Here is a 19,822-nt window from a genome sequence, read left to right on the forward strand (position 1 = left end):
CCACATCTTTTATAGCTGGAAGTAGCAAATTTTCCTCGATAGAATAAGGTTTCCCTGTTTTTACTATGCGCAAACTTAAGAGATAGATGCTTCCCGTGCCGTGCTATTAATCGGACCGATGGCCGGAGCTACATCTTTCCCATGATTTAATGTCGCTGAAATTGTCTTTTTTTTTTTTCCAATTTGCTTATTTTTTACATTGCAATGTTTAGTTTCTAAATATCGTGGGAGTTTTGCAGGTTTCATGCACTCGTTCGACAACACTTTATAACACGAAACACATTGAGTTTCTGTTCACTTTCATCTCCACACCAATTAAATCCGATTTTCAAATATGAACTGTTATATTTCCTACTGTATTTTTTCTTTGAACTGCTTGTTTCTTCTACTTTAATAGTATCAGATTTATTCGCCGTTATCACAATTAGGGTTAGTATCACCTGTTTTTCATTTGCCCTTCTTTTCAAAGTCCTAGTTCTAAGCCACTTTTCCATTATTAAAAAACTCCGAAAAATATATAAATACTGGGGTTAACTCAAGACACACTTTGTCCAAGTATCATTTAGCACTTCTGAAGGAGGAAAACCTTCAGTAATAAAAATCAATAAACAACAAGCAATTGGTTAAATGTTGATAACACATGTTCACTTCAAATCTGATAAAACAGCAAGGGAAGGCGGAAGCAATAAAACTATATTGTTGTTCACTTCACCCATCTTATTCGTCATTCTGCCACTACAAATTATTGCGGTGCCAGAGTAACGAGTAATATAAAAGGGGTGAAGTGAACAACAATGTAGTTTTATTGCTTCTGCCTTTGAACATTCTGACGCTCTTGGTTTTTTTAATGCCCATTGGATTTCAATAATTTTTACTTACTTATTCAATTTTAATTTGTTTGGATAACAAAAAAGATACGGGGATCTAAAATATATTTATTTAAATAAATTCTGCCTGCGGACCATCTGTGGTCCGTGGACCCCAGGTTGAGAAACACTGCTCCAGATTCATTTGAATTGCTTGCCACCTGAATTCTAGATAAGTTTGAAGCCATAGGTGACACTTCCCTCTAATCCTGACAGTGTACAATTTTTTTTAATACTTTGGCACGATCTACAGTGTCAAATGGCTTTGTAAATCTAAGACGATAACTGCTGTTTTTTTTCTTTACTGTTGTTAATACTTTTATATATGAGTTTTCAGAGAATTTAGGCAGGCTTGTTCGTGTTTCACGGAATCCGTACTGAATTATACTGTAGAAGTTTATTGAATGGCTTTTATCATTGTGAGTTCAGGAATTTTTGAGAGAATAGGTAGAATAGAGATTGGTCTGTGGTTTGTGAAGTTCCTCGATGTCACCTTTTTATAGGTGAGTAAAACGGTTTTTTATGTCTATTATGAATTTACCAGTACAGAAGGATTTGTTTACGATATGATGGACAATTTTTGAGTAGTATTTAGTAAAAGTTTGTATCCTTTTTATAGTTACTCAAAATTTCACAGCCTGGTTGGTGTTAATTCTGTTTAGTGTTAGTTGTAGTTCACATCTTAGATTTCTGACAGGAGCGTTTGAGGTTACACCTCTTTTACAGCCTACGTTCAAGGATTGAATGCCATTCGTCGGATAATCTTCTGCCACATGGGCACCAATATTTATTAAGAATGTGTTAATTTAATTGACTATAATTCTCAGATTAGTGGAAGTGTGGAATGTTTTCTGTTTACTCTGCTTACTCAGAAGTGAATCCAAACATCTCCATTACTTTCTTAGATCGTTGCCGCATTTCGCAAATTCAGTATGGAAGAATACTTCTTTTCCTTTTGATTTTGTTCTTCATAAGCTTGTTAAATGATTTATGTTCTCTTCCATCTCTGAGATTCTTTGTTTTTTCCTGTATAGCAGTTCTTTTTGTTTAGTAAATTATTCAGTTATGCATGTTTTTTTTTTCTGTTTTTTTTTTCTCTCTGAGGTCTCCTTCGTACATGTTTTGGCGGAGTGATGTTGGAAATCAGCTCCCTGTAGAGCTCATTCTCATATTTTCTGTAATCAACTGTTTGGCTGCTATGTGTGTTGTCTGTAAGTGTTTGTGTTTATTGATTTTTAAAAAAAGAAAAACCCTCAAATTTGACGTCCGTAATTTTACTTCCGTCCCCCACTGGGTTTCGGGAATGAAGTCTTCTGCTAGAATAAGTGGTACGGTCGCAGATTTCCTTTCCACACAGAGTTTATAGGACACTCACAAACATCCATGCCCATGGCGGAATTTAAACTCGCATTCTCTTGGTTGGCAAGCCGACATGCTAATCACTTGGCCAACCAGGCCGGCATATTTACTTCTGCCTTCTTTTTTTATATTGGGAAATGGTTTGTAGTGTGGTATTCGCATATTCTGACTTACCTGTGTTCTCCGTTGTGCTTCACATGAAGACATGATCGGTACGTGATCCTTCATCTCTCGCCTTCTTGGTTGGTTGGAAGACATACTGTCTGAAACTCAGGTCACACATTATGTTTAGATATTCGCCCTATTCTCTACTGTTTTTAAGCAAGCCCATATTTACATCCTCTAGGTGATAAACGGCTTCAGTTTTGATACTTTTCAGTACGCTTTCCAGCTCTTCATTAAAATGATCTTTTGTGTAATCATGTTTGTGTCGGTGCAGGCATTCGAAAGTATTCGTGTGAAACTTATGCTGATTTAGATTTCAATGAGTGTCCGTGGCGAAAATTAAAACACCACCCGATTTTTTATATGCCATACAGTTAAGGAATATTTGATACTCAGGAGGAGCAAAGATACTCATCTCTTCCTCTTTGACCCATTTCTCAGAGAGCATATCCAGATGGTGGTCCATATTTTGTATTAAGCTCCTGATGTTTATGTGCAGTATATAAGAGTTGGTTTCAAATATAAAGGTTTGCAGGTCCTTCAATTCATCTAAAGAACCTGATGAGGTGTCCTCTATTAGGAGCTAATATTACTCGTCTCTTCTTCGGTCCTTATCGGGTGTATTTTGACTGTTGTTCATTCGTAAAAATATTTTACCGTGTTTGATCCAGGCAAATTGAAAACCGTTTGCTATCTTGAATAGTTTTACAACATAAAATAATAGTTTAGTAGCATTAGTTGTATGCTAATTAAGGTACATTTTAATACATTTAAATTTGTTATTAATATCTGAAGCTCTAATTTTCTTTTTGTATTCTTTTTTTTTATCCACGTGTCTCTAATCCTGCTGTCAAACTTGACATCTAAGTGAACCTTAGATGTCAAGGTTCACTTCAAAATCGCAATTATCCTCTGAGTTATATTTGCTACTTTGAACTTTAAATTCCTATCCACCAATACTCCAGGATCCCTTTCCTCTTCAGTTTATGTAGGCATAAACCCGCTAATATAATATGTTGCTGGTACTCGAATCATGCCAAAGTGCATAACTTTACACTTACTAAGATTAAACCGACAGCTATTTTCGTTTGTCCAAATTTCCATCTTGTTGAAATCATTTTCAAGTGCTTGATATCAGTAGCATCCCTGATTGCCCCCAATCTACACATCATCGGCAAACAATTGCACATCTCATGTTAGATCCTTCCGATTGCCGTTAATGTACAGATTGAACAATAATGGCCCAAGGACTGAACCGTGAAGTACATTACTGTTCACCTTAAATCTGGCAGATTCGCACCCATTGTATACCACTTTTCGATGTCTGTCTGTCAACCATCCCCTGATCCAAGTCAAGAGTTTATATTCCGATGCAGTATTCTCCAGTTTCTGCAACAGGCTTTCGTGTGGTATCCTGTCAAATGCCTTAGAAAAACCTAACATTATCATAGTATTTCCTCTCCCTTTATCCAACTTAGCAGTAACATTGTTATAAAATATGGACAAATTGCTAAAACATGACCTTTCTTGAGTAACGCCATGTGGTTCCTTGCACAATACAGCTTGTTTGTCCACCCATTTCCGTATGGAAGTAATTATCAACTTCTCTAAACTTTTCACTACCACACAAGGGGTGCTGATAGGTCGGTAGTTAGACACATCAGTTTTTGCACAACCCTTTGCACAATAGAACTAGCAAACATTACTGTTGTAAAGTGTGGTTTTGTATTCTACCTGGCTGATTGTTGTTATGTATATGACGTGTTTTAAAACGTGTATTTTATTTGCTACGATTGCTGCTCCTATGTAAACTATGGCTTCTATATTTTTATTCGTTAACTTTAACGTTATCGTTTTCATTTCATGTACTCAGTTAATCTTATTTCCCTTTCTCTACCTTTAGTATTCTTTCCTTATGCCGGAGATCTCTAGAAATTTATTAATTTATTACTAGCTGCGCCACTAAAGTTCTCCAAATGGCATAAGAAAATATTTATACTTCCAGTAAAGTTCCTCCTCTATAATTGCATACAGTCGTGGCTAACTCTCAACTGAAAATTCGTACCAAATTCCAATCTCCCCCGCTCACAGGATCGGTTGTTTTTTTTGAGAACAGTGCAATTGCGAAAAAGATCAGATGGCACTCCTTTTAAATATAACAAACATGTTTATTTATACTAAAGCAGAAATACAAGGTATGCACTAAAAGGATGCTACTTTCCTTTCCTCTCTAAGCTAAGCACCTTAGAAAAAAAACATCATATAGGACAAATTCTTAGGCATGCGACAAGATACCAATGACGTAAATTATTAAACTTTTGCAGTTTAGGAACTTCCATGCTTTGATTAATTATAATCTCCAATGCATAAAATATAACACTCTTTAAGCAACCTACTTCTCATAACATTATATTTCTTAATTCTATAATCTTGTCAGTTCTTCTGAACCAGTTCTTTACAAAACAATGTAAGTCAAAATTTTCATTAATGTCTTTTACATTTACTTTAAATACAGCTTCTCTCTATGCGAACAAGTTTTCGATCTACTGTATATAGCAGTTCTATAATTTCAGTCTTTCTAAACAGTCCTTCACATCATAAATAATAAAAAAAAAGTTTGCAACAAAATTCAACTCACATGACTCCTCCATAGGTACAGTGCACTTAGTCGTATTTCCTTTACAGACTTATTCTGGATCCCCCTCTATGCTAGGGCTTGTCTATCACTTTAGAGGTTTCACGGATATCGTGTTCTCCTCTGGAATGGCTGGTGGGGATGGAGCGCGATCTTCTAGCGGTGCAGGCACTGGGACGTAAGGTCTGATGGTCAAGGCTTTGTCATCCAGGTCCTGGGACGCTATTCGCTCTGTAAGGTTTCACCTCCGGTTACCTTCCACGACTTCATCCGGATCCGACGTAGTCCATGAATCGACGCCCTCCTTTTCTCCTGGCGTCAACTCTGCCAATGCTCGATCATGATAGTCGATTCTATGATCCTTTTATTTGGCTTCTCGAGGGACCCTGCGCGAACATTTTGGACCCCAGATATTCCCGCGCAAACTTTGAATTAAGGTCTGAGATCCCCGTATCTTTCACGTGCAAACTTTTATCCTTCTAGAACAGCGCTTCCCAAACTGTGGGCCGCGGTCCCCTTGGGGGCCGTAGGTTTTGTTGAGGGGGGGCCGTGAAATAATGAAAACAAATTTAAAATGTTTTAAGACTAAGTAGGTTTTTTTTTTATTTTAAAAGAAACGTATTTAACTTTTATTATTTATTATTTCTTTTTTGTTATTTTTTATATTTTAATGGAAAAATTCACAGATTGGTGTTGGTTCACAAACTTTGCTTCCTGCGTATTTCGGCGCTTAACGAATATTAGTAAATATTGCTTATTCATATGTTTCATTTCAAAGCAGTGGTTAATTGTACTTACTTCGCATGTTCTCCAGGGAAGTTCCAAATCTTTCTGTCCCTTTCATAATGCGTTCGTAATCAGGGACTGTTGATATTGACTTTATATACATATCAAAACTCGTTTTATATTATCACTGTCATCCGAGCTAGTTTTCTGTTACCAATAAAAGTTTCGCATATACTTCACACATGAAAAAAAGCTTAAACAAGTTCATGTGGGGATATAGTAACTCGCTCGCAGTGGTAAACAACACGCCCTCCCTAAGAGCCACTATACTGCAAAGGCAATAAAAATAAGTACTTTTGTTATGCCAGTGAATAAGGTATGAGGAGTCTGTGTAATATTTCTCAACAAATAGTGCAATTAGAGACAACTTATAAAAACACGCTAATTAATGAATCACATGTCCCCTCATACAGAAACTATGCTGTATAGACTGAAACAAAACCATATGTTGCATGGGCAAACATAGTATCTAACTAAAAACTATTGTTATTAATTAGATGTATGTGAGTTCGATTTCCCAAGGCAGCAATAAAATTCAACCGAACGTGTTAAAATTCGTAAAAGTGTTAAAACTAAGTAATATATATATATATATATATATATATATATTAAATGTTATGGCAGTTTCACATATGGAATTCGGTTGAAGAGAGTGTTAGAATTTCAACTCAATTGTCAGCTATGCTTTTATCTTTCGGGTTGCGCGATCTTTTGTTAATACCGCACCAATCCTATGCACGTTTGAATAAACAGACTGCCTTTGCTGTCTGTTTCGCGTTAGGCTTAATTACCGTAAAAGGAGAAAAGTCACAAAAGTGAAAAATGTTCCTGGTCCGGGGATTCCCGTATTCAGGTAATATTCAATAATTTCATGTTATCAGTCTGTGGTGTGCCATTATCGGTAAGTGGTGATATTATTTGATCTATTCTACGTTAAAAAATTTAACCCTGAGATGGATAAGTGGTTGATAAAAAATAAAAAAAAAATCCTGCGAACAATCAGAAGCAGAAACAGACTAAAAAAAAAAAAAGGACAGTATTTCATATTTTACCAGAACAGACCGTATCGTCTTCAGAACCAAACGGTAAGAGGCAAAAAATGTAATACATGCATTTGATTTTTGCAATATTCGCTGTGTATGTTTTGTATTGAATATAAATACAATAAATATAATAATATATCTCTATTACGATTTTTTTCGAGGGGGGGGGGCCGTGAAATATTTTAATTTTTGCAAAGGGGGCCCTGACATCCAGAAGTTTGGGAAGCACTGTTCTAGAAAGTGCCGACTTCTAGATCTCCCTGAAATGTACGTTTAATTCCTTTTACAGCATAGCGTAACAGCTTCTGATGTATACCCCCCTCTTTTGCTATTGACCTTGAAGGCGGTATTGGACTGCTTTGGTTAAAATAGGTTTCTTTGTCACCCAATACTAAGTGATAACATCAGATGCATTTCGGAATTCTAAAGTATTTCCAATGAACTTCTATTTTAAGACATCTGTTTACTCTATTTCAGCATGTTTAATTCCTCTGGGTCTTTATACATGGGTTTTGGTATTACTTACATAGATAAATTCTAACATATTTCTGATTTCTAGGGCATTTTCCCTTGAACTACATATTCATATATCTTCTATTTACACAGTATCATGCTAATTTTTCTGGGCTAATTTATATGGGCTGTTAGTATTATTTACATATAAAATTTACAAGGTTACTTTTTGTGAGTTTTGGATGTGACTCCTGTAAAAGTCGATGCAATAAAATTTTGGAAAAATTATGACGGTGCATCGAATTTTACACTGCGGTATCATTCCTGAACTGAGATCAAGCTATATTCATATTTTTGGAAACACTTGGTCGATTGGAGTTGGAGTGGTTTACGAGAGGGAAGGGGGGTGCTGAGAAGTTTTGATAAACACCTAGAACAAAAAATCTTGAAATCCTAAATTTAATCCCCTTCTTTCATTAAATATTGTAATAATTTGTTCTTTTTCTTTTAGGATATAAGAAGACATATCAAAAGTTTTGAAGAAATTCGAAGCCACACAGAGGTGCAAAGTGAAAAATTCATTGAAAGCTAAAGTTTTCACTAAATTTTAATGTGAAGGTTCTGAAAAGTGTTTTCTGCTTCAGAATGATTTGAAACCGAAATTATGGACTTGAGAAGTAAGGTGTGACATCGACAGATAATAGAAATTATAAGTCAAAGATGCGTCATAATTTACACTGTGGTATCATTCACGATGACACGATAATGTCAAGAGACTTATGAATATTAAGATTATATGAACGCTTTAAATTGTTCGAAGTGAGGTATCACGCGCGATGATTATGACAGTTAGTGATTTGTCTATTTTTTTTCTGTTGATTCAACCCAGGAAAACTTCTTAGGAAACCTATAGTGGAATAAGGATTATTTTCTATTTTAGTGCCTTTTCTGTAGTTTGCGATTCACATAATGCAACTTTGTTGCAGCTTTGTAACAGGCTTTCAAACGCACGTGTGTAATAGAAATCCTTTTTCCTTTGGGACGTGTTTTCGTGATGACATGCTGTTTGCTACCTTGTCTTATCTACTGCGATTCATGGTATTGTGTAAGGGAAAAGGATTTCAAAAATCACTCTTTGGGGAAGAAAGTGACATCTACTTCTCACCAGTTATTAACATTTATTAAAATACGTTAAAAAATGTGAAACTAACTCCAAGTACGCGTTTATTGCACAAATTGTTGTTCAATAGCTCGTGCCAGGATAAACGACAGGGTATGTTCACAGAGAAATAAAATGCGAAAAACTTTTCTTCTAAATGTTATTTTTCTTTTATTCCTATCATAACTTTCCAAGATGTTAAAAAGCTCACGAAACCTAAAATTTTCCATTTTAGGTAATGACCTCCACAAAAAGTTACATAGGTGTGGAATTTACTATTAAGACAGGGTACATTTGGAATTATTGGGCTGGTGAGTATGACAAGCTTAGGAGTTTGATTAGTTCAGTGCCATGCCATGTAAACCTGCAAACGCTACATGTTGATAGTGCATGGGAGGCAGTTAAGAAGTGTTTGCATGAGGCAATGGATGACTGTATATCTAGAATCCGAATAATAAATCACGTAGGGGATAAATAACACCATTAAGCTTGAGCTGCAAAAAAAGAAACAACTATGGAGGGAATTAAAGTAGAAAGGTGACTGGCAGGCACATGAACGGTATAAAGCGCAAGCCAGAAGGGTAACGAGTGTGGTAAGAAAAGCAAAAACGGATTATGAAAGAACATTAGCCATGCAGGCTAAAGAGAATCCCAAACAGTTTTTTCGATATATTGCAAGTAAAAGAAAATATGTATATGGCAGAATGATTTTAAAGAATGTCGATGGTAGGGAGGTAACCGAATCAGTTGATATAGTTGAATTACTGAGCTAGCACTTTGCAAGAGTATATCATCCAGGTGGTGACATTGCATGAATGAATAAACCAATCGATTATATGGGAATTGTGGGGAATGTAGTGGAGGTGAGTTGTCTATTAGAAAACCTGAATGTCAATTCATTTGCGGGATTGGATGGTATACCAGCTCGTGTCGTACGTGAAGCGGCTAAAGAATTGTCAGTGCCCTTGACCAGTTTGTTTAATTTGAGTCTCGGGTCTGGGTTAATCCCTAGGGGTGGAAAGAGGGGAAAATAGTTTCACCAAGACTGCTGTTGTAAATTACCGACTGATTAGCATATCAGGAATCGTTGTCAAGGTCTTGGAGAAATTAGTCAAGAGAAAAATACAGGATTGGATAGATGAAAATGGGATACTGTATGGGGGATAACATGGTTTTGTTAAGGGTAGATCATGCCTCAGTGATGGCTGAACTGTACAAGGGTAATGGGTTTACAGTGATTCTACTGGACTTTGCTAAGGCCTTTGACAAGATACCACATGGAATTCTAATCAGTACACTGCATAATATGGGGACGGATAGGAGGGTTGTTGATGGAGAGATATCAGAGAGTGGTTTATTCAGGAGTAGAGTCCAAAAGACAGCCTGTGACTGGTGGTGTGCCTCAGGGTTCTGTTCTTGGACCACTACTTTTCAATTTGTTCATTAACGATATAGGAAAGGATCTGAGAGGAAGTGTTCACTTGTTTGCTGATGATGAAAAGTTGGGTAGAGCAATAGTGAGTGCACAGGATGTCAAAATCTTGCAAGATGATTCGGATGGTTTGGAGAACTGGGCTAAGGAGAATGTATGTCAATTTAATGTGGCAAAGTGTAAGGTTATGCATTTTGGGGTGAAAAGATTAGCAGCAGTATATCACATTGGTGGAACCGTACTCCAGGAGATTGATGAGGCCAGGGATTTGGGAGTGTTGGTGGATAGGGAGTTGAAGTTCAGGGGGCACCTCGCAAAAGTCGCTAAATCATGTCATCAAATCACTTGGTTGCTGAAAAATACTTTAACAAGCAGAGACAAACAGGTTACTGTTCCTCTGTATTGAGCCTTGATAAGAACCCATCTAGACTACTCTGCCCAGATATGGGCGCCAGGGTTTCTTCTTGATGGGGAGGAGGTGGAGAGGATCTAGAGACCAGTGACCAAGATAATAGCAGGACTATGGAATGAACCTTATGAGAACAGGTTGAAGCTTTGTTGGTTGCAGAAATTGATTGATAGGCAGAAAAGGGATGATATGATTGAGACATTCAAATTACTGAAGGGGTTTCTATAAGATTAATCCAGAAGATATTTTTGAGAATAGGACTGGTGGGAGGACTAGGGGCCATACATGAAAGCTGGGCAAGAGTGTGGTTAGCAAGGGTGTTAGAGCGAGGTTTTTTACTTGGAGAGTGGTGAATGAGTGGAATAAGCTGCCAGAGTCTGTTGTGGGTGCCGTGACTGTAAATGAGTTCAAGGTGACGTATGATAGATACTGTGTGAAAGTCGAATAGTTGTTCTTGAACTAAAGTTAGGGCCTCCCTCGATGAGTCTAAGGACTCCTTGGAGTTGCTCGTAATAATAATAATAAAAATATTTTCTTTTCAATATTTTTACCGTTGATGACAGCATTATTGAATCTTCAATTGTCAAGGCAGCATTTTTAAAGATAATAAATGAATGGCTGTAGAATGTCCCTGCAACATTCTGATTGATTATTAATACCCCAATTTAATGATTTTTCTCCATTCAAATCAGTTTGTTGACTTATACTTTGCAGTGATTTAAAAGATTACATCACTGATGAATATCTTTATTTTCTAAATGAAGACTGGTCTTAAGATGCAGAAACAAACAGTGATGTTACTTTGATCACAGTTCAGCTGATCACTCGTGACAGAAACATCTTTAAAGTGTTTACTATGCTTGCCTAGGAGTTAATCCAAGCATCTCCACTGTTTTCTTGGATCGTTCGGCCATTCAGAATGGAAGGATACTTCCTTCGTCTTTTTCATTTCTTTCTTCACAAGCTTGTGAGTTATATTATGATGTGATGTTAAAGAAGTTCGATGAAACTAGATTAAAACGTTACGACACAAAGTAGCTCATTGCTAAGAATGCACCATGAGATGACACATTTTGGCCCACACGTGTTTGCGATAGCGAAAGGAAATGAATCATACATCTGAAGAACTCTTTGTCTATAAATAAAAGCATACCCATTGAATAAAAAAAAATAAATGATGTTTTAAGCCTTTACAACGAGATATGATATCTTTTACTACTTAAGAAATGTTTAGTTGTATACGCATGCGTATATTAGTTTTCAGGCATTAAGTCTGAACGGTAAGATGTCACGTAGATTAACCTTAATAGCATTTTTCGATTTTTTAATCATTTAGAGACAGCCGAATTTCTACTGGATTCAACCAGGTTAGATGTGACAATCACTACATGGCAAAATGCACAAAAGCTTGTTAAGCTAGCATACTGTCTCAACAGCTTTCTTGAATAAATTGAAAGGTCTACTTTCTACATGCGACACGTTTTGAACGTATTAGGCAGGTGCAACCTTCCTTAAATACCTATGCAAACTTATTACTGTCTTTACACTTACTTGAAAATGAAAGAAGCAATATGCATAATTATTCAGCATCCTCTCCACCTAGACTGAAAAGTAAGTTGAAAAAAAGAAGAAAATAATGTACATGGATGATTTCTTAGAAATGGCTAGTATAGGTTTCTTGTTAGGTGGGCAATGCTCAGTTTATATTTAGCAAAGATTTCAAGTGTATTCGATTCTATTCAAGTTATATCCTTCCTAGGGAGATATCTGTGCACACTGATGACCTTTATTTATTCATTTTCGGGGTGTAAGGGGGTGGTGAAGCGCAATACATAGCCTTTCCCACTCAAATGTCAACCCCACCTTCCCGTGGTCCGCCCTGTTCTAAAAGTACAAACGAGGCACTGACGACCGAGTATGGGCGGTATAACCTTAACACCCTAACAGAGTAAATGCTGTTAGATCTGCCTGTCGAGAGGCGTTAGGCCCTACCACTGGAATTACCCAGCGACATGTTAGTAACCTGCCCTGGGGAAATTCAAAATACTTTCAAGTTTCATGCAAAGAAAAGCCGGACTGTAAAGAAAACCCGGAAACACCAATAGAAATTAGACTCAAGACATTAAGCGGCCACATAACAATAATTGGTGCATATGCACCAGAAGAGGGAAAAGAAGAAAACCGTAATATATTTTATAAAGAATTACAGAATGCCATAGATAAAACAAACAAAACTGACTATTTACTGCTAGCAGGAGACTTAAATGCCAGAATAGGAAACAAAAAATACAAAACAAACATAGGTAAATTTGGCGAAGATACATGTAATCAAAATGGTCGCAGATTGCGCGATTTTGTCATTTATAATAATATGGGAATAATGAATTCAGTGTTTAAACACAAGGAAATACATAAATATACTTGTTCGACCAGAGGATATAAATCAGTAATCGACTACGTTATCACAAATTTTAAATTAGCGGAGTTAATTTTAGACGTAAGAGCATATCGAGGCTTTGAATTAAACTCTGATCATTATATGGTATCAGCAAAAATTCGTTTTAAACCAAAGTGGCTAAAAACACATAGAATTGAAAATTCTTACCAGCCAATCTACAAAATTTCTTCATTACAGGATCCTCAAGTTAGACTACAATATCAAAAATGCACAAACTTAAAAACAGAAACCACACATGAATCAAGTGACATAGAAGATGAATGGGAAAATTTGAAACAAATTCTCACAAAAGCAGCAACAGAAACCTTAGGAATAAAGCACAAATGGATTAGAAATAGAGAACTACGAGACTGGAACAAAGAAATAGAAAATATAATAAAAACCGAAAAGGACAGTTACCAGAAATGGCTAAATTCCAAAACAATAGAAGCAGAAATAGAGTATAAAAGAAATAGTGCAATTGCAAAACGAGAAGTAAGGAAAAAACATAGAGAAAGATGGAACAATTTCGTAACAGAACTAGAAAAGGATTTATTTAAGCCACAACCCAAAACCTATAAAGTAATAAAAGACATGAATAAAAAATAGATTTAGAAAAATGGGTGACCTATTTCCAAAATCTCTGGACAGATGAGAACAATGAATTAAAATTTTATAAGACAAAGAATGACCTAATAGAAAATATCACAATGTTAGAACTGAAAAATATAATAAAGAAGATGAAAAATAGGAAAACGCCAGGAGAAGACAATATAAATATAGGACTATGCAAAAATGCAGGTGAAAAATTTAATAAAAGACTTATGAAATTTTTTAATATGGTTTGGATATCCGGAAAAACCCCTAACTCTTGGAAAAAAGCACTGGTTTTCCCAATCTATATAAAAAAAAGGAAATAAAGACAATTGCAATAATTATAGGGGAATTAGCCTGCTGAATATAGGATATAAAATATATGCAGGAATATTAAAAGAGAAACTAAGCAGCATTGCAGAAGACAAATTATTAGATGAACAAAATGGTTTCCGAAAAGGCCGATCCTGCATAAATCCAATTTTTACTTTAAAATTATTATAGAAAAGAGAAGACAATTTCAAAAAGAAACACACGTGGCGTTTATTGATTATGAAAAAGCCTTTGACAAAATTAGTCGACAAAAATTGTTTAAAATATTAACCGATTTAAACATACCCAAACCAACTTTCACAATCCATTCAAGAAATATATACAGGAAATAAAATAGCAGTTAAATTAGAACACACCTCAGAATGGAAAGATATATCAAGAGGAGTACGACAAGGAGTACCCTCTCACCTCTGCTTTTCAATATATATATATATATATATATATATATTTAAATAAATGAAATATTAACAATCTGGAAACAGCATAAACCATTTGACATACAAATGACCCCACAAATGAAGATAGATACACTACTATTTGCAGATGATCAAATAGTATTAGGTACATCAGAAGATGACTTACAAAGGTCATTAAAATCATTAAATGATATCTCAAAGCAATATAATATGACAATATCCAAAGAAAAAACAAAAATAATGGCATTCAAAGGAGAAAATCCAATAAGAAACAAAATAGTGATAGATAATACAATACTAGAACAAGTAAACACTTTCAGATACTTGGGATGTGATCTATCATACGAAGAAGAAAAGACATAGACACTAAAATATCAAACTTTGTCAAAGTAAATGGCATAATAAATAATATATTTAAGCCATCCCTGGCACAAAAACACACTAGAATCAGACTATATAAAGTCTTGTCAAAACCAACTCTACTATACAGAAGCGAAACATGGACCATGAAAAGGAAAGATGAAAAACGAATTCAAACAGCAGAAATGAAGTTCCTCAGAAAAACATGAAAATAAAACCAATTAATTTCTACATAAGACAGTATAAACAAATATAGCTAGAACATTTAAATCGAATGGACAACAGCAGACTACCAAAAATATTATACAGATACAAAATAAGTGGAAAAAGAAGAATCGGAAGACAAGAAAGAGATGGCATGAGACCGCAACTGGCCACATGGCCTAAATTTGCATGTTAGGAAGAAGATTTATTCATTTTCTTGTAACGAAACATCTTTAAACTGACCAAGAAATAATAAGCATATTTATTCAGCATTGACTTTTACATTGAAGAGTAAATTTTTAAGAAACAAAGTAACTTACATGGCCAGTTTCTTAGAAATGTCTATCATGAGTTTCATGCCATTAAAACTGAATGGGGTTGACTAGATAGGAAATGCAGTACCCGGTATTTACATTGCTTTAAATTATGGCAGTTTTTTTTTTTTTTTTAAAGAAATATGGATATTAACTAGAATCTCTCATATGTGATGCTGTTAATTTGCGAATGCTAAATCTAGAACATAACAAGTAAACTATATTACAAATGGTGATCTCAAAGACTTCGCAACATTAACAATCATTTACAAAGGGTTGCTGAAGAGTTCTGATAAACACCTAAAAAAAAGTATATTAATGCTACTGATATAACCAAAAGAACGAAGATATTTTTGACTAAATTTAACACACATGAACCAGAGTAGTAGTTTTTTTATTACGTAACGTTTATTACGTTTTTTTTATTTCGTCCGAGGTATCTTACGACATCATCAGTACAGTAGAACAATTCTAGGAATGACAGAAGAAAGAGCGCATACGTACAATGGAATCCAAATTACGTGCAGTGGCGCGTCGCGGCCTGAACTTAAATTAGATTAAATTGAATTAAATTAATTAAATGAAAATTAAATTACAGTTAAGTTATTTTTACACAATTTGTATGACAATTTCCCATACTTTAGGGATGGCAAGAATATCATTGCGGTTTGGATTTGGTCTGTGAAGTAGGGCTTCAGCACTTTCTTTATATAAGCGTTCATATTAATATGAAGATCTGTGCAGGAGTTTCGTCTTTTCCCAGTGGATCTTGTGGTTTGGGTTTTCAACTCCGTTTTGACCGAGGTCTGATTTTTGGGGTTTCGTGAGGTGGATATGGTCTTGATGTTCCGAAATGCGTTTAAAAACTGATCTGCCTGTCTGTCCATAATAAGAGAGTTTGCAGGAGCATGGAACCTCGTATACACGAGGTAGTAGCATAGGTGAAAGTTTGTGTTTAGGCGAAGGTAACAAGTTGTGGATCTGTTGATGGGTTTGTAGGTGGCAGCAAGATTGTATTTCTTCATAATTTCCGAGAGCCTTTCGGAGATGCCTTTGATATAAGGTATGGGAATGCTATGGGCTTGTTCTTGTCTAGGTTGATGTGGAGAAGTTGCTGATGATTTTTTGAGTTGTTTTGAAATTGTACCCATTTAGAGTGGCCGTGTTTTTGATTATTTCCAATTCTTGTTTTAGAGAATCCTTGGAGGAGCAAAATCTGTTTGCTCTGGTTACCAATGATTTAATGATGCCAATATTTTGAGAGGGATGGTGAGCAGAAGTATGGTGAATGTAGCGACCTGGAAACGTCGGCTTGCGATAGACAGAGGTGGAGATAGAACCATCTTCTTTTCTTTAGATGTGTAAATCCAGAAAGGGGACACATCAGCCACCTTCCCAGTAATGAAGCCAACAAACGTCGTTTTGAAATAGCAAAAATAATTTTCGATGTGAAACCTTCAGTTTTAAACATTCCACCTTCAGAATTGAAGGCTCTTACTTCTTTAAAACATAATAAAAATATAATCATTAACAGAGCCGACAAAGGAAATACCACAGTGGTTCTTGATACTGTTTCATATGACCAAAAAATGAATCTATTACTCCGAAACCGAAATACTTATGCAAAACTTGACTATGATCCCACAAAAAAGACAACTGAAGAAACTGAACAAGTTACTCGATGAAGAGCCTTTGGATGAAGAAACTTCAAAAAAACTCAAGACATATCATGGTAGACCTCCGAGAATATACGGTTACCCAAGCTTCACAAGAACACGTTCCACTCAGACCTGTCGTTTATTCAATTAGCAGCCTGACTTACAAGTTATCAAAATTCTTATCCAACCTGCTCCGTCCCCACATAGGCCATTCAACCTTTTCAATAAAACATTCCACAGAATTTCACGCCAAAATAAAAGACTTTCAACTGCTGAAAACTGACATGCTAATTAGCTTCGACATCGTCTCTCTCTTCACCAATATCCCCTATAAAGAAACTGTAGACCTGTTAAATCAAAAAAAATTCCTTTGGATATTGTTGAACTTTTCAAATTTGTTATCACTTCCGGTTACTTCACATGGAAAGGAAAAATCTACAAGCAAAAGGAGGGAACAGCAATGGTGTTCCCCTTGTCACCCAACTTGGCAGACCTGTTTATAGAACATCTTCAAGAAAAAATTCTCGTGTTTAAACCCAAACTAAAACTCTGGCTTTGATATCTTCGCAGTCTGGAGTCATTCCAAACTAGAGCTACTTCAGTTTTTAGATAAAATCAACCTTCTTCATCCACGCATCAAATTTACATTAGAAAAAGAATCCCCACAGGGAATCCCATTTCTTGATTTACACATCGAAAGAAAAGAAGACTGTTCCATCTACACCTATCTATCGCAAGCCGACTTTTTCAGGTGGCTACATTCACCATACTTCTGCTTACCATACCTCTCAAATATTTTGCATCATTAAATCATTGGTAACCAGAGCACACAGATTTTGCTCCTCCGAGGATTGTCTAAAACAAGAATTGGAAATAATCAAAAACACAGCCACTCTAAATGGATACAATCGCAAAACAACTCAAAAAATCAGCAACTTCTCCACACATCAACCTTGACAAGAACAAGCCCATAGGATTCCGATACCTTATATCAAGGCATCTCCGAACGTCTCTCGAAAATGATGAAGAAATACAATCTTGCTGCCACCTACAAACCCATCAACCAGATCCACAACTTGTTACCTTCGCCTAAACACAAACTTTCACCTATGCTACTACCTCGTGTATACGAGGTTCCATGCTCCTGCAAACTCTCTTATTATGGACAGACAGGCAGATCAGTTTTTAAATGCATTTCGGAACATCAAGACCATATCCCCCTCACGAAACCCCAAAAATCAGACCTCGGTCAAAACGGAGTTGAAAACCCAAACCACAAGATCCACTGGGAAAAGACGAAACTCCTACACAGATCTTCATATAAACATGAACGCTTATATAAAGAAAGTGCTGAAGCCCTACTCCACAGACGAAATCTAAACCGCAATGATGTTCTTGTCATCCCTAAAGTATGGGAAATTGTCATACAAAATTGTGTAAAAATAATTTAATTGTAATTTTAATTTAATTAATTAAATTTAATTTAATTCAAGTTTAGGCTGCAACGCGCCACTGCACGCAATTTGGATATTCCATTGTACGTACGTACCCTAATCTTTGTGTTATTCCTAGTATTGTTCTGCTGTACTGATGATGTTCTAAGATACCTAGGATGAAATATTTACGTAATAAAAAACCTACTACTGTGGTTCACGTGTGTTAAATTTAGTCATGAATTCTCCACAGGTTTCTCTATATAATCAAGATATTTTTTAACCTTTTAATCCCCATGTTTTATTAAAATGTGATAATTTGTTCATTTTCTTTTATATATACAGTAATCCCTCGATTAATGCGCCCCAAATTAGTGCGAAATATTTTTTTTTGATACCCAAATTCGATTAGTGCGCCTCTAAAATTCGATTAATACACCTATATACATCTTAAAAATAAATGTTACAGATTTTAAAAATTTTGTATCTAGCATTTTTATGGCTAACTATTTTTAAAAAAATCACTCACCAGAATGAAATAATTTAGTTACCGATTTAAAATATTGTACAGAGTTATTTTTAATGGCATACTACACTACTTTCATGTACACTATGTATACTATGTTCCAAATTTTTACCGCCAAAATTTATGTCATCTGCTATAGTACGCCCACAGATTCGAGACCTTTCGACACCTCTGAGCATGTCAACAGAAGGAGAATCCATTCCGATCATAGGGTAATCAAACCATATCGTGGGATGAGTTGTTTATTATTACACGTCGGAAAATTAACTTCTCTTTTATGATTACTGTAGTTTTTAAAGTGGTAACTATTTTGCTTGTATAACAGTTGGGAAATTTTATCTATAAAGCACGTGATTTCGCGTGTTGGTGACCAATTCTTACGGCCTTCGTTTCTTTCTCCCATTAAATTCGTCCAAGAGTTAATTAAATCTCATTTTGAAGAATTGAGCGATTCCGACCTGCTAAATTTAGATGCACAGAAGATCTCGAAGAATATGAAGAAATTTAACCACTGATAGTCAGCCAAAAGAGATTTTACAGAAACAATTTGAAAATATTTTTCGTACAATCGAAGTTTTAAAGCAGCAATGCTTGGAGGCTGACCCTGATGAAGAGAGAAGCAGTAAAATTTGCAGAAGAGGAAGAGGCAATAGGGCCATACCGTCGGTTGTATGAAAAAAAGAAACGAAATGCCCGCCAAACTACGTTAGTCAATTCTTTGTTAAGAAGTAGAATAATAAAATTTATATTCTGAATATGTTTTATTGTCTTTCAGCTTCATGGTTTTCCTTTAACTAGGCCCTGAGACATACCTTAATTCTTTTATAAAAAAAAATTAAGGTTCAAAAAAGAAATTTGCGGAACGAATTATACTTTTTCCCATAGCTTATTATATTCGATTAGTGCGTTTTCGATTAACGCGCCTCTTTTAAAGAACACATTAGGCGCCCTAATCAAGGGATTGCTGTATATAAGAAGACATGTCAGATTTTGAAGAAATTGGAAGAGAGAGAGAGAGAGATGCAGGCCATCATCAGGTTTTCGTTCTGCAAGGTAAGTTTCCAACTGAGATTCACCAAACTTTGTGTGAGGCTTTAGGGGCTGTGCACCGGCATATCAATCAATTGCCAGATGGGTGGACATGTTGAAAACTGGACATCATGAGACAACTGATGCTCCCAGTCAGGAAAACCTTCCACACCAATCGCACCTGAAACATCGATGCAGTGCATGCCATGAT

General features: G+C 35.7%; 1 long non-coding RNA gene across 2 annotated transcripts in view; it reads left to right on the forward strand.

Annotated features, from left to right (window-relative positions):
• The window catches only part of LOC150096446 (uncharacterized), a 109,439-nt gene that overhangs the window by 35,684 nt on the left and 53,933 nt on the right, over positions 1–19,822 (forward strand). The window contains exon 4 of one of the 2 annotated variants that reach the window (XR_016549947.1): positions 7,819–8,666. The exons of the other annotated variant lie outside the window; for it this stretch is intronic. This is a non-coding gene — a long non-coding RNA (uncharacterized LOC150096446). Of the gene's footprint in view, positions 1–7,818; positions 8,667–19,822 lie in introns of those variants that run through there. 2 annotated transcript variants of the gene reach the window in all.

This window comes from Typopeltis vanoorti, chromosome 19 (assembly GCF_054136105.1).
Source record: "Typopeltis vanoorti isolate ZY-2024b chromosome 19, IOZ_Tvanoo_1.0, whole genome shotgun sequence".
Lineage (NCBI taxonomy): Eukaryota > Metazoa > Arthropoda > Arachnida > Uropygi > Thelyphonidae > Typopeltis > Typopeltis vanoorti.